The sequence below is a fragment of the Corvus moneduloides genome, chromosome 8, assembly GCF_009650955.1.
Source record: "Corvus moneduloides isolate bCorMon1 chromosome 8, bCorMon1.pri, whole genome shotgun sequence".
Classification (NCBI taxonomy): domain Eukaryota; kingdom Metazoa; phylum Chordata; class Aves; order Passeriformes; family Corvidae; genus Corvus; species Corvus moneduloides.
The window spans coordinates 3,766,913-3,780,070 of record NC_045483.1 but is presented as its reverse complement, the minus strand read 5'-3'; the positions used below and the strand labels follow the sequence as shown (position 1 = coordinate 3,780,070).

Sequence of the window (13,158 nt, the reverse complement as noted above, 5' to 3'; positions counted from 1 at the left end):
CTGCAACCTTCTCAGTGACAGTGACCGAACAGATTTATCTGAGATAGCCTTATGGAATCAATTCCAGGTTTGTGTATTTGACATCAATTCTCAAGCTTTTAAAAAGAGCAATCAGAAATACATTAATGAATACAGACCACAGGACCTTAGAAAAACCACATAACCATCTCTGTCCTATTCTATGTCCATTTTTGTGTTAAAAAAATGGACTGGAATTTACTGAACCCTGCCCAGGGTCAGACACTTCTCATGAAAATCTGCTACAAATACTACAAAGTCTAGGAAAAATCATGTTAACTACATCTTTGACAGGTGAAGAAAATGGTTTATCAGGAAGTTGATGCAAGGGTAAAAAAAATAGAAATATGTTTAGGCTACAGTAAAACTGAGATCTTAATCACACCAATCATGAGGGGAAATTTAAAGTTCCACCAGCGATCATAACTGCCAGCTCATGCACAAGCACTGCATCAGGCTGCTTAATTAGATAATCAGTTTGATGACCTATCACAGGACAATGACAGATCACTCAGCTAATAGAATAGAGACATTAATCTCATTTTTTTTTAATAACTGCTGGTTGCCAACACGCCATTTTACATGATTTTCCACTGTCATGTTCACAAAATAAAAAAATTCAATTGTAATAAACACATAAAAGTCGGGATGTAATTCCCTAGTGCCACTCCCTTCTCTTTCCCAAGAAGTTTTTAATAGAAGTTCATTCCCCAACCTTTCACCATGGCATGAATGATGCTCACCAGCAGGGCAGGATCTTCCCCCAGCCCTCATTTCCCTCATTCACCCCATGAAACCGAGACATCTGCACCATCTTTTTCTTGTTCCTTCCATCCAACATTCCCAGCAGCCACAACCACAGCCGCCAACACACGTCACCTCTTTGTATTCCACTCCTGAGAGCAGAAGGATGTGGATTGCAGGCAGAGGGAAGGTTATGAGGCTTGAGCTGGTAATAAACCATGTGTGTCCCCTTATATTTTAGCTGCAAAGCTGCTGGCTGCTCACTGGCAGAAAATTACTCTCTTTACACAACAAGCAGTGTCTTTGTATATTGAATAATGTAACATGTAATTTCCCCTTGTTGGAGGGAGCAGTGAATTATTTATGATCACGTCTATACTGCATTTGTCTGCTGTACATTAACGAGTGGCAGTCCTAACCACAGAGCAGAAATCAACAGCAACCTCTGCAAGCTCCTTGGCCAAAAGTAAACGGTCCTCATAAAAATAAGGATCTCTGGGAATAGCCTAAGGAGGAAAGATGGATATACAAGATGACACACAGCAGAAGGGGAGGGGGGGGAAGAAAAAGCTCTCTTAGATTTCAATATATTCCCCCTGAAGGCAGGAGGACTTTGCATCACTGCTCCAAACTGAAGGAGGCTCAAGCTAACAAAGGTATTTATATGCAACAGAAAACTTAATAGCAAACAGGTGAGAGCTTTTAATGCCAGTTTCTCCAAGCAATTCCTGCATGAGAGGAGGGGCTGTTGAGTTCTCAGGATGCAGGAGAGATCTCAATGACACCAGTCAGGTAACACTGGCAGGAACCACAAAAGCAAACAGCAAAAGTCTGAGCTGCTTGCTCGAGCCTCACACCAAAGCACTGTAATTACAGCATCCACCAGGCCCTAATCATCTCATAAACAGGGTAAAAAGAGACATTCCCCCAAAAAGAAAACATGCAACATTTTCCATCATTCACATGGTTTTGTTGGCTGTATAGAAAATATTTGAAATTACATATTTTTCCTATTAAATAAACATTTCATAAAATTCCTCCCTTTCCTCTTTAAGGGTTGTAAGAGAAGACCACAACCAAAACGGCTGCAGAATCCCAGAATCATGGAATTATTGAGGTTGGAAAAGCACTCCAAGATCATTGAGGCCAAGGAATAACTGAGCACTGCCAAGGCCACCACTGACCCACGTCCCCAAGTGCCACATCTACACAGCTTTTACATCCCTCCAGTGATGGTGACTTCACCATTGCCCTGGGCAGCTCAACAACACTTTTGATGAAGAAATTTTCCCTAGTATCCAACCTAAACCTCCACTGATGCAACTTGAGGCCATTTCCTCTTGTCCTAAATCTTGTCCCTGGGGAGAAGAGACCAACAGGCTATAAAAAACGATTACTTTCATATGCTCACTCATGTAGCTAAAATTTTCCTCCTCTATCAATAAGATAAAACAGATTGAACAGATTTTACACACATACATACCTATGTGTTTTCCAGGTCACCAGTTCCTTAGTATTTAATATGCTTTCCTTTCTTTCGAAACTCTTTAAAACAAGATGAATCAAACTTTTGCTGATGCTCTTCAGGCTAAATTTTGTAGCAGCCTTCTAATCACAGTCAGCTTCTCCTCCCACCACATGAAAGGGTGACACCCTGTTAACATCTTTATGAACACATTTCAGGTACACCAGGAACACATTTCTCTCCCTGGGGTATAAATGCTCCCCTGGTTTATGTCAGTGGAGCTACAGTGCTTTGTTTCCTGCCTTCACACAATATAATTGAAGATTTCAGGTAAATCAGTCCTGTTGGGCAGGTCACAGCCTAAAACATGGATGTCTAAGGCAAGTGAGAAAATAATCCACCAGCCCTCAGGTTAGATGGGATGAAGCCTAACTGAAAAGCTACAGATGCTATAAAATTAAGGATAAACACTTTTATCCAGAAAAAAAACCAAACAAAAGATTAGGCAAAAGATAATACTGCTGAATCACCTGGCCAGTAACATCACATTGCTTCTAATTTAATACATCTAATGCCATTCTTAGAGTAACAGCTATGTTGTTTTATCCATAGTCTCTTAATTGTTTCCACTTATCTGGATAAATATTCCCACTGCCTAAGTGCCTTCCCTGCCAAATCAGGAAGGTTTGTTTCAATCAACTTCTCAGCTTGCACTGCTGATGTTTTTTGAAATCTCAGAGCAAAGCTGATCCCATGCCCTCCATGAACACTCCAGAAATGAACTTCCCCACGGAAATGTTTCCCTCTGAAGAGCTCCTGTGAAGACGAGGCTGTCATTAGTCACAAAGAGATGTAGGTCTGGAAGTGAAAGGCTGCCCACAGTTGGACGATGATGAACTTTCCATGACTCACATCAAGAGGAATGGAGACATGAAAGGGCAAAGCGAGGCTGCTGGAGTGAAATCCTCACAACATTTTCATATGGAAGGAGAAAACCCAACAATATTTAGTGGCAGTGCAGCACAGCCATGTCATTCCTTTTCCATTCCTCCATCACCCAGTGCAACACTGTCCCTGTGCAGCATCAATTCTTCAGCCCAGGCAGGATAAATTTATGACCTTTGGACATAAAAAACCTGCAAAACTTCACAATTACAGATTTTTTTTTTAGCTATTGAGCTTACTGGAAATGGTTAGAATTGAAGACTACAGGCAGCACACAAACAACCCGAAGTATTTGTACAAGTGTAGTGAAGTATTTGTACAGCAGGAGGAAGTTCATCCTGTTAGTGGGCAGGTTGTACCATTTCAGTAAAAAAATCCCCAGAGAATTAATAAAACTTAACTAAATTTTAAAAGAAAGAAAGTGATATGAGGAAATGAGAGAGATAATCGTAGATTTTCTCTGTCCTGCTTATTGGACACATTTGGCTCCTCAAGTTAACATTTTTGGAAATAAATTTTGCCTGAACTCACGTCTATTTACCTCAGAGAAATCAGAAAGATGCCAGAAAGATGATATGTCAATAAAAAGAGGATCATGAGTCACTGACCTCTGCAAACTTCTGGCGAGAAAAAGAAAAGAGAAAAAAACCAAACCAAAACAATAAAAACAAGCAAAAACCAATTGCAGTGATTTAGAAAAGCCACAGGACTCATTACAAAGCTCAGCAACCTCCTGCAGACTGAAGTTATGTAAAGCTCCTTTATTTACTCAAACCCCCTAATTTTTAAAGAATCAATAAATTCAACTCCCAAGACTGTATAAACCCATGCAACCATTTTCAAGGCAATCAGGTGGAAAACAGGTACACCCTAAATGCAAGAATAGGTGGCCACAGCCCATGGTTGCACACTCAACCTGGTGAACAACTGCTGAACACTTGTTTAAGTCTAAAATGTTCTTTAAAGAGCCCATTTCATGGCCCTGTAAAGCCAAAGAAAACCTCCTGAATCACCACTGAATCAGCAAACTCGCCTAAAAAACAAGTGTTTTTTTTCTCAGAATCTAATCCAAACATTATCTGCTCCTTCCTCATCCATACACTTTCAAATAAAATGCGAGAATGGAAAAAATTACATGCTCCACATGCAAAAAAAAACAGCAAAGTCCCCTAAAAACAGTCGTAGTTTCAATCGCATCAGGATGACTCCTATTATTTGGGCTGCAATGCTCAGGAAATAGTTACTGAGTTTGAATCACCACTCAATTAGGGCATAAACACTGCCTGAATAAACAGGTTCTTGGAAGCAAGGGAAAAAGAGAGGGATTGGGAGGGAGAGCTGCCTGGCCTGGATCAGTGACAGCAGGGTCATGCCCTCCCCCAGAAACCTGTTATTACACCTGAAGGCTTGTGCGAGTTCCTGGAAATGACCAAGCTCCAGCTCCTTGCACTCCTAACATGCCACAGCCACATGTTCTGATGTGTTATTGTTTGGTCTGCGTGAGAATGTGAAAATAATAAAACTTGATATTACCCATTTTTAAATTAAAGCATTTTTCAGAAGGAAAAAAAGCGCCACTAATGATATTTAATGACTTCAGTGCTCTTTCTTTCTATTTTATCTGATTTAAATCAGTCTAAAACAGATTCATCGTTTATTATTTGGGCAGAATAAAAAATGCAGACAGGAGAACAAAATAGAACAAAAGTCAGCCATTACTCCAGAAATACAGGTCCAAAAACCCTGGAAATAAAAAAGCACCACCAGCAGCCACCCAACCTGTGGCAGCACATGCCTGGAGCTCCTGTGCCAGGGCAGAGCTCCCATCGATGTGTTTAAATCTTCTCTGTTGTACAAACATGGAGCAAAGTGCTGTTCTCATACACTTCTGAGGATGTTTGGAGCAGAATTTTGCCTGCAGTACACTCTGGCTTCTCAGCTCCTGATCAAAACTTGCTGCCTACGATGTGCAACAGCTCCAGCAATTCATCTTTTCCCTTCCCTTAGTTCCTATTCATCTCACATAGTGCCTTGCTACAGAATCACTGACAGGTTTATATTGAATATGAAAGAGTTGCACACTGTAGGAAAAAACTGTGTCTTTGCATAAATTACTCCAGTGCATTTCTTCTCACAAAAAGCCACTTTAATCCACTTTCAGAGATCATTCTGCATGGTCAAAGTTTAGCATCTGTATTTTCAATCCTCACAGTAACTGTGCGCAACCTCCCAAGAGACCCCACATGGTCCTGGGGGTCATTCCATGGAAACGAGGATAAACCAATGCACCCATCCTGTGGGGCTCACAGATTCCTTTCCCAAAAATCTGGAGCCAGATTAGAAAGTTCTGACATTCAGCACACAACCAGAAATTGCATCTATTTAACAAAAACCAGCCAGTCCCTCATTAAAATGATCGATTCACTAAGAGCCAGAATAAAGTACTGATGCTATCGGGAGTTAATTTTTACCCCTTCTTAAGAAAAATGCATCTACTTAAATGCCCAGACAGCCACCAATGCCAAAATAGGATAAAGACAGATGCAGAAGGTTAAATAATTCATGCAGTGATTTAATATCAGTGAGAATCGCTCGGTCTAAATTTGCCCTATGTACTTTCTTTTCTTATATGGAAAAAGGAGAAATAAGCAAAGAGCTCCCTGGGAAGGCACAGGGATCACCTGAAATACAACTTCAGGTGCAGAAAGTGAATGTGCTGAGGCTGGTCTTGCCACAAATGTTTTAACTGCATTTTTAATAAGACCAAACAGCTGCTGAGGTTTCATTCCCAAAACAGGGTATCACGATAATTTACAATAACAGCAATTCTTACCTGCCTGCTCTTTCAATGAATACATCCCACTCTCAGCCCACAAATCAGCCAAATTCCTGTTCTACAAGCGAGTGCAACAGGGAACCACGGAGCACGAAGGCTGAATCTGTTATGAAGCTCTTTCACTGCAGTTATTTTTATCGAACAAATTGAAGAGGTTTGGGGGTTGGCAAGAGGGAAAAAAATATCATCTCTAAATACAGCTCTCATACGCCCTGCAGTCAGGCTGTAATCAGAAATAAATAAGTGTTTATCTTCAGAAAACGCCCGAGGCAAAGAATTGGTCTGGTATTGACAGAGCTCACGTCTCAAACACAGCTGTTTTGTAGTTACCTGGTTCTTTCTGTCCTCTGTGAATCGTGTTTGATTTCAGGCTCCCAAGGCTGCTTCATTGACTCTGGAAAGATATTGCTGCAATTACTCAAACAGCTCTTCTGGAGCAACTTACTTGATAGAGATTCAAGGTTTTCCCTCGATGCAGAGCTCAGTTAGGTGAGGACAGCACAGTGATTTCATCACTCTACCTGAACAAGAGAAAAAGTTGTGGATTCCCCATCCCTGGAAGTGTTCAGGGCCAGGTTGGACGGGGCTTGGAGCAAGCTGGGATAGTGGAAGAATCTCACTGTGCTAAAGAGAATAAAGCTTTGCTTTCAGTGTGCCAGCTGACTCTTACTCGAGGGAGAGGTGGAGAGCTGGTGTAGCACAGTTGGATTTGCAGGAAAGGATCTTTCTGTGCTGAAGGGTTATTTTAAGCCCAGCTCTTTGTCTCTTGCATTGATTACTGGTCCAGAACCAGCACGTGGTGGAAAAATGTTCCGAGAGTATCTCCAACGTCCTGCCAAGCATTTTCAGCCTTGACATGCTGCAAAACAGTGGGCATAACTCACAGTTATGAGTTACTCTGATTACCATCCTGTTCCTTTTACACATTTGATTTTCCTTGATTTTAGCAGCTGCTACCTCAGGTTGATTTAAAGCGAGGAACATATTCTATCCACCATCTGATCTCTAATAATTTCTGCCACTTTGCAAGGGGTATGCAGCACAAATTGCTAAATCTTGTGGGTTGTGAGAGATCAGCTGCTAATTTAAGGCTGCTTTTGAGGGATGAATAACATTGTATGGAATAAATAGAATTTGCATCACATAATGCCTTTGGTGCCTGTTTATCTCATCCTGTGGTAAAATGGTTTTGTATGCAATGATGCAACCAAATGGTATCTACTAGAATTCATCTGATACACCTTCACACTTCATATATAAGCAGTTTTTCTCAAAGGGGATCAGTCTACTTTAGGCTTAACTTTGCTTTGAACACAATACAGTTATGGCAATTCTAGAGCAATGTAAATGCTCGCAGCTGCTCATTTGATTTTTAGTGGCTGAGAAGGGATTTTCCTCCACCCCCAAGCTGAATTTTCTCCATAAACTTTACTATCTTAACAGAGTCATCTGAATTCTTTTCTTTGTGACTCATATATGGTACCTTCTCTGCGAGACATGCCTTGAAATGGATGGAAAAACATATCTCATCTGTACATAAGTACCATGTAAGTGCTTTTTCATGAATAGGGCATTTCATCTTTCATCTAGTGCTGAGTGGGTGAAAGGAAACATACACAGCTGCATCCTGAAAAGACAAACTCAGCATTAGAGTCTGTCATTAAAGTTTCTTGTAAATTCAAACAAAAATTACTCAACTCAAACTATTCATTGATGCCAAATCACAACTGGGGCTTTGTTTCAGTACTTTTAAAAAAACCTAACTCTGTTCCAAGCTTGATAGTAACTTCTCTAAATGTTCAACAACTTTAATTCTTTAAGCAATGACACATCAGATGAACCTCAGCCCGTTAACCAAGAAACCACACGTTTATTACAAGGTGAAGCAGACTCAGAGTCCAAAGTGGAAAACCCAAGAAAGCTCTAAGCATTCTCAAGAAATTTCTAATTAGTTATCTCTAAAATATCACCAGATAAAATTCTTGCAGGTAACTGCTGGCTACACCTAATTAAGCAAAACCTTTTTGATGTAATGTCATTATACTGCTTCCAGCTTCTGAGAAAAGCATTTATTCTGCATAAGTCAAGCAACATTTACTTCCAAAGTCTCCTGCCACTATTCCTAAGTGTTTCATCAAAGGCTTGGGCTGCATCACTCACTCCTCTCTAGTCTGTGCTCTTTGACTACACAAAAGTGCAGTAAGATTTTATTAAACAGTTTACAAGATCCCACCATTCTGAAGACATTTCTGCAGCTCTACACCCCGGGCTTTGTGGCCTATTGAGGTATGTGTGGTTGGCAGAGCACACACTTGGTGTGGAACCTGATGCCACTTGATAATGGTTTAAACACTCATGATTGTCCTATCTTCATGTCACCACATCTAAAGAACAACACTTCTGTCACAAGCTTCAAGGGACTCAAAATCTTAACTTACTGATTTCCACTAGTGGAAGAGAGAGGATGTGCTGCACTCTGTCACCAGCCTCTCAAAAACGTCACAGCTGTGGATGCTGTTCTCGTAACACGGCAAAATCCAGCCCAGCAATCTTGCAACTGCACAAAGAGCCCAGTTTACAACAGTCATAACAAAAGGGAAAAATTCCATGCTGTGTATGGAACCCAGTAAGTAGACACTGTAATATCCAGGGCAATGACAAGAAAGTCAGTTCCTCAGCCACTGAACCATTGAGTCCCTTGACTTGGCTCTCTATTCCTGCAGGTTTCTCTCGTGTTTGGCTTCAGTACGTTTGTTTTCCACTCGGAAAGAACACAACCACAAATACCTTTTCAGGCCTTACACTGCACTTAGCTGGCCTGCAGATTGTAAACAAACAAGATAAAAATCTGAGAGTGTTCTTTACTGAATCTCCATGAAAAGAAACCAAGGGGAAAAAGAAATTTAAAAAGCAAACCAAAACCCCAACTCTGCATAATGATGAATGTACCAAGAGAAATTTGGCATGCACTCCCTCACACCCTGCCTCTTCTGCAACATTTTCTTCAATATAAAGACAACATTTAGCTTAGCAAACTAGATGGTCTTTATTTGTGGGCAGAGGAAACCCGAGGCAAGCGTTCCAAGAGACTTTTTTTTTTTCCAATGGATATGTTAATTACTTAACTTCTGTTATTGGGAAACTGTCCCAAACTAACCTTCCACTCTCCCTCTGCTTCAGCTGCAGACGGGTCAAAATTCACTTTTTAAGGTTTTGCAGTGAGAAATTGAGAAGACAAAGCCCACCCTTAATGGAGCTCTGAAATGGCACAAATGCCCTATTCAGATCCTTACTGATCCCTACCTGAACAGCTTTTGGGAGCTACACAAGGATGTCTGGGGGTCCAAGATCTGCTCTGTGGGACAGAGCATCTCCTGACACAGCCCAGAGAACAGAGTTCTAAGGAGAAAGGGAGCACAACTGCTCCCAAATGCTCTGCTCCAGCCAGAAAGCCCTCGCTCCCATGAAAAATCCCCGTGTCCCTGGAGGCAGCAGAGCACGAAAGTGAACAGTGGGAGGTAAAATGAAGTTTTATTTTTAAACAGCAGTGCTTTTTGATGTATTTGGTTCCAGACAAATAGAGGAGGACACAGAGTCACTGCAGGACGTTGCAGCTGAAATGGCACCAGCGCGAGTTCTGAGCTCAGGTTCCGCCGCTTTTACTGAGGCAAATCACACAAGGAATCTGAAGTGACACAAATCCCATCAACTGCAGTTGGCAGCCAGATTTTCAAGAACAGATGCATGACTGTTAATGATAACCCAAAAAGCTCAGTTTCTAATGCAGAAAGACTGAAACTGTGTTAACGTTATAAAGCTCTGCAGAGAACTGGAAGCATCTCCAGAACACACCCCACAAAATACTTCACAGGAACTTACAAACTCCAACTTTAGCAGAATTAACATATCTAACAAAAAAAATCACCAGCAAAATTGCCTCCCAAGTTTTGAAATGCATTTCCATCTGTTAAATTTCTCTGTTGCTGATGGTGTTTACCTTGAGTCAAAGAGATGAATCTTTGATTTCATGAGATTAATGTAATAACTTGGTTTAGGCTGTTAATGCATTCGAAGCTCTCAGACACACAAGAGACTAAGATGGCATCAAGAGCCTACAGATACATTTGGATGGTATGTTTTTAATGTGAAATAGATTAGAAATTCCTTAATCTATTTCTGCAGCAAGGACTACACTGAAATAAAACCTTCCTGGGGTGTCTTAGGCTGGAAGAGGTGGCTTCCAAGCCCATTTATTCCTTCTAAGCACTACTATATAACCTAAATAATAACACTAAGGAAAACCCCTAAAGCCTTGTCAGATAAGTGAGGACTTGAGCTTTCGAGGAATGCAATGTTCATTTCTCAAAAGTGACACCTGGCCCCAAGAAAGCAATGATAAATAAAATATGCATATTATATGCAAATAACTGAATAGAAAAAGGCTGTATTGGTCAGCAGAAGAGCTCAGTCCAGTTGGTGCATCAAGCTGCAAGAGGCAACGCTTCTCTTGGTGCCTCAGACCCAGAGAAATGTGAAAAACAAGTCTGTCCTCAGCTGTCCTATCAGTAATGCTAGTGAGTTATTTTTCAGTGGGCACTGAACGGAGTTGTGTGGGTTTGGGAATGAGCCATTGTAGAAGCTGCCCTGCCTCAGTGTCTTTAACACTTTCCACCCTCAAGAACAGTGTTTAAAAAGCACAGCAGTGCCACCACAAGCTGTATCAATCTTTGTCTCCTGCAAAAATCACTCCACGCCCATAGCTAAAGACAGCAACGTGCAACAAAATGCCAAGAAATGCCACGTATTCCATCAAAGCTTTGGGAATGTGACTCAGCAGCTGGGCTGGAGCAGTTTTGGCACTGCAGCCCCTCCACCCTGCCTTATGTCTTCTTCAGGAGAGGTCCAAAGAGCAGCACTGCCCACACCCCACCAGCTGTGGTGCCCACACCCCACCAGCTCTGCTTGCCTTGGCTTTGACAGCAACAGCTCCAACATCAATTCAGCAGCCTGATCAGAGAATTGTTAAAATTGGAAAAGACTCTTAAGATCACTGAGGCCAACCATCAACCTAAAGCTGCCACCTTCACCTCTAAACCATGATCACCACTTCAGCACTGTCACCCGGCTGGGCGAGCCCTCCTGAGTCTGGGCAAGGAGGCTGCCAGCCAAAATTGGTTGTTTTGGTTGAGTTTTTGCATCATGAGCTGCTGTGGTGCTTCTGCCATGAAAAACTCCACCCTTTGGCAAAATAATTGTCCCACGAGCTCATCTCTCTGCTCCTGCTGTCAAGGGGGAGTTGGCATCTCAAGTGTGGTGATCCCCTGGTGCATCTCCTCTGTGCTTCAGGAGAGCAGCTCCCGGTCTGCAGAGCTCCAAACCAGAGTCCACAAGGGAAGGCAGCCAGGGATGGGCTCTCTGGCCCTCCTGGACAAAAATGAAAGGTTGGACGGGGCTTGGAGCAACCTGGCATAGTGGAAGGTGTCCCTGCCCACGGCAGGGGCTGGAATGGGATGAGCTTTAATGTCCCTTCCAAACCAAACCATTCTGTGACTCTCCAATTTTCCCATGTGAATAACCAAGTCTTGCTCCTTTTACAGCAGTTATTTCACCAGGATATGAAAAATTAGACATTCTAGAACACCGTCCTAGGTGCAGGAGAGAAATATTCTAAGTCTCACCACTCACTGATCATTTGATTTAATTTGCAGTTTTTCCTGCATGTTTAAATCCTGGAAAATGCCTTCAGCATCCAAACCATTTATAATCAAAGTACTTACTGCAGAATAATCTATAAACTCAAAAAATGTCACAGTTCTTCTCATCAAGTGAAAAAATAAATTATATGCTGATAACACTCCTCAGTTTCTTTATTGCATGGCTCAGTGGTTTAAATTACACTTTGAGAAGAACAGCAAATCAGAATGAAACCTTACCACTACATGGGTTTCCTTCCTTTGCATATGAAAACTTGCACTTGATGTTATTCTTACTATTCCCCCTGCAGATTACTTGTGTAGGGCCAACAAAACTGATCTGAAACACACAAAAGGTTTTATCCAAACATGGACGTTTAAATACAACGTGAATTATCTTATCAGTGGTTTTGCAGAGAAGCTTCTGCCCAAGAGGAAAACTAATTAAATGGGAAAATGCAGTTGTAACCATTCATGCCATACACGGGAGCTTCAGGCCAGAATGCACTCAAATGTATCTTGGGGTTTGGTTATGGTCCATAAAGGGTGGGTAACTCCCAGCATGAGACCTCGGAGGGCTTCTCAAAGGTGCTTCTGCATTTCTGGGTGACAAAATGACAGAGTTCTGGCGTGTGCCACCTGCAATATCACATGGAATAAAATGGTAGAAGTCCAAGCAAAATCTAGATCTCCTAACTCACCGTCCAGAATCCCATTACATGGGAATTGAGGGATTTTGAATGAAATTCAGATTTGTGTTACACAAGACAGAAGGCCACCAGCAATCCAATTTCTAAATAACCCATCTAAGGCAGACAGCACTGACTCTGACTTTCCCCCAGTAACCATATTAACCAGAATGAATTTCAGTCTTTCATAAGCTCAACAGACAGAGAAAGTGAATTTTCCAAGCTTCCCAAGCTGCAGCCGTGCTCCCCATCCCAGAGTTGTGCCAGAATCTCCCTGCACAATAGTGGCAGGGAGCACTTTTTGGGGCCAAAGCTGGCAGATGGCACTTTTGGGAGCAATGGTGCAAGACCTGCAGTAGGAAATGAAACCCTCCCTGTCATAAACAACTCCCAGTTAAGAACTGGAGCCCTCATTAATATAATTGGTTTCATACGAGGTGCTAAAACACTGATTTGGTGCATTTAGAAGCCAACACTTTCTATCAGTTCAGGAATGTTTTGCTCACCTCTATTTTGGCTCAAGCACAGAAGAAAAAGGGAGAGGAAAGTGTGTCATGTAGTCTGCCTCCAGCTGGAGAATGCCATGCTGGAGCACATTTTTTACCTCAGATGAAAAATGAAGGCAGGTAGCCTTTCAGCACAGCTGCTCCTGAGGACTGAAATGGAAAATTATTTGGAGAGAGAGCAACTCTCACATCATTCACTCAGAGCTGTGGATTTACATCCTCCAACCTGCATGAGATCCACAGAGTGAGTATGACTCCATCC

The 13,158-nt window shown here is 41.9% G+C and overlaps 1 protein-coding gene across 6 annotated transcripts in view; it reads right to left on the bottom strand.

Moving 5' to 3' along the window:
- CHST15 (carbohydrate sulfotransferase 15) overlaps positions 1 to 13,158 on the bottom strand; it is a 44,756-nt gene that overhangs the window by 21,257 nt on the left and 10,341 nt on the right. The window contains exons 1-3 of one of the 6 annotated variants that reach the window (XM_032116432.1): positions 11,942 to 12,038; positions 6,339 to 6,402; positions 6,006 to 6,231 (exon numbers count right to left, since the gene is read on the bottom strand). The exons of 1 other annotated variant lie outside the window; for it this stretch is intronic. The gene's annotated coding sequence lies outside the window, so the exon portion shown is untranslated. Of the gene's footprint in view, positions 1 to 6,005; positions 6,232 to 6,338; positions 6,403 to 6,529; positions 6,547 to 11,941; positions 12,042 to 13,158 lie in introns of those variants that run through there. 4 more of the 6 variants (XM_032116430.1, XM_032116431.1, XM_032116429.1 and 1 more) reach the window with 4 other exon arrangements.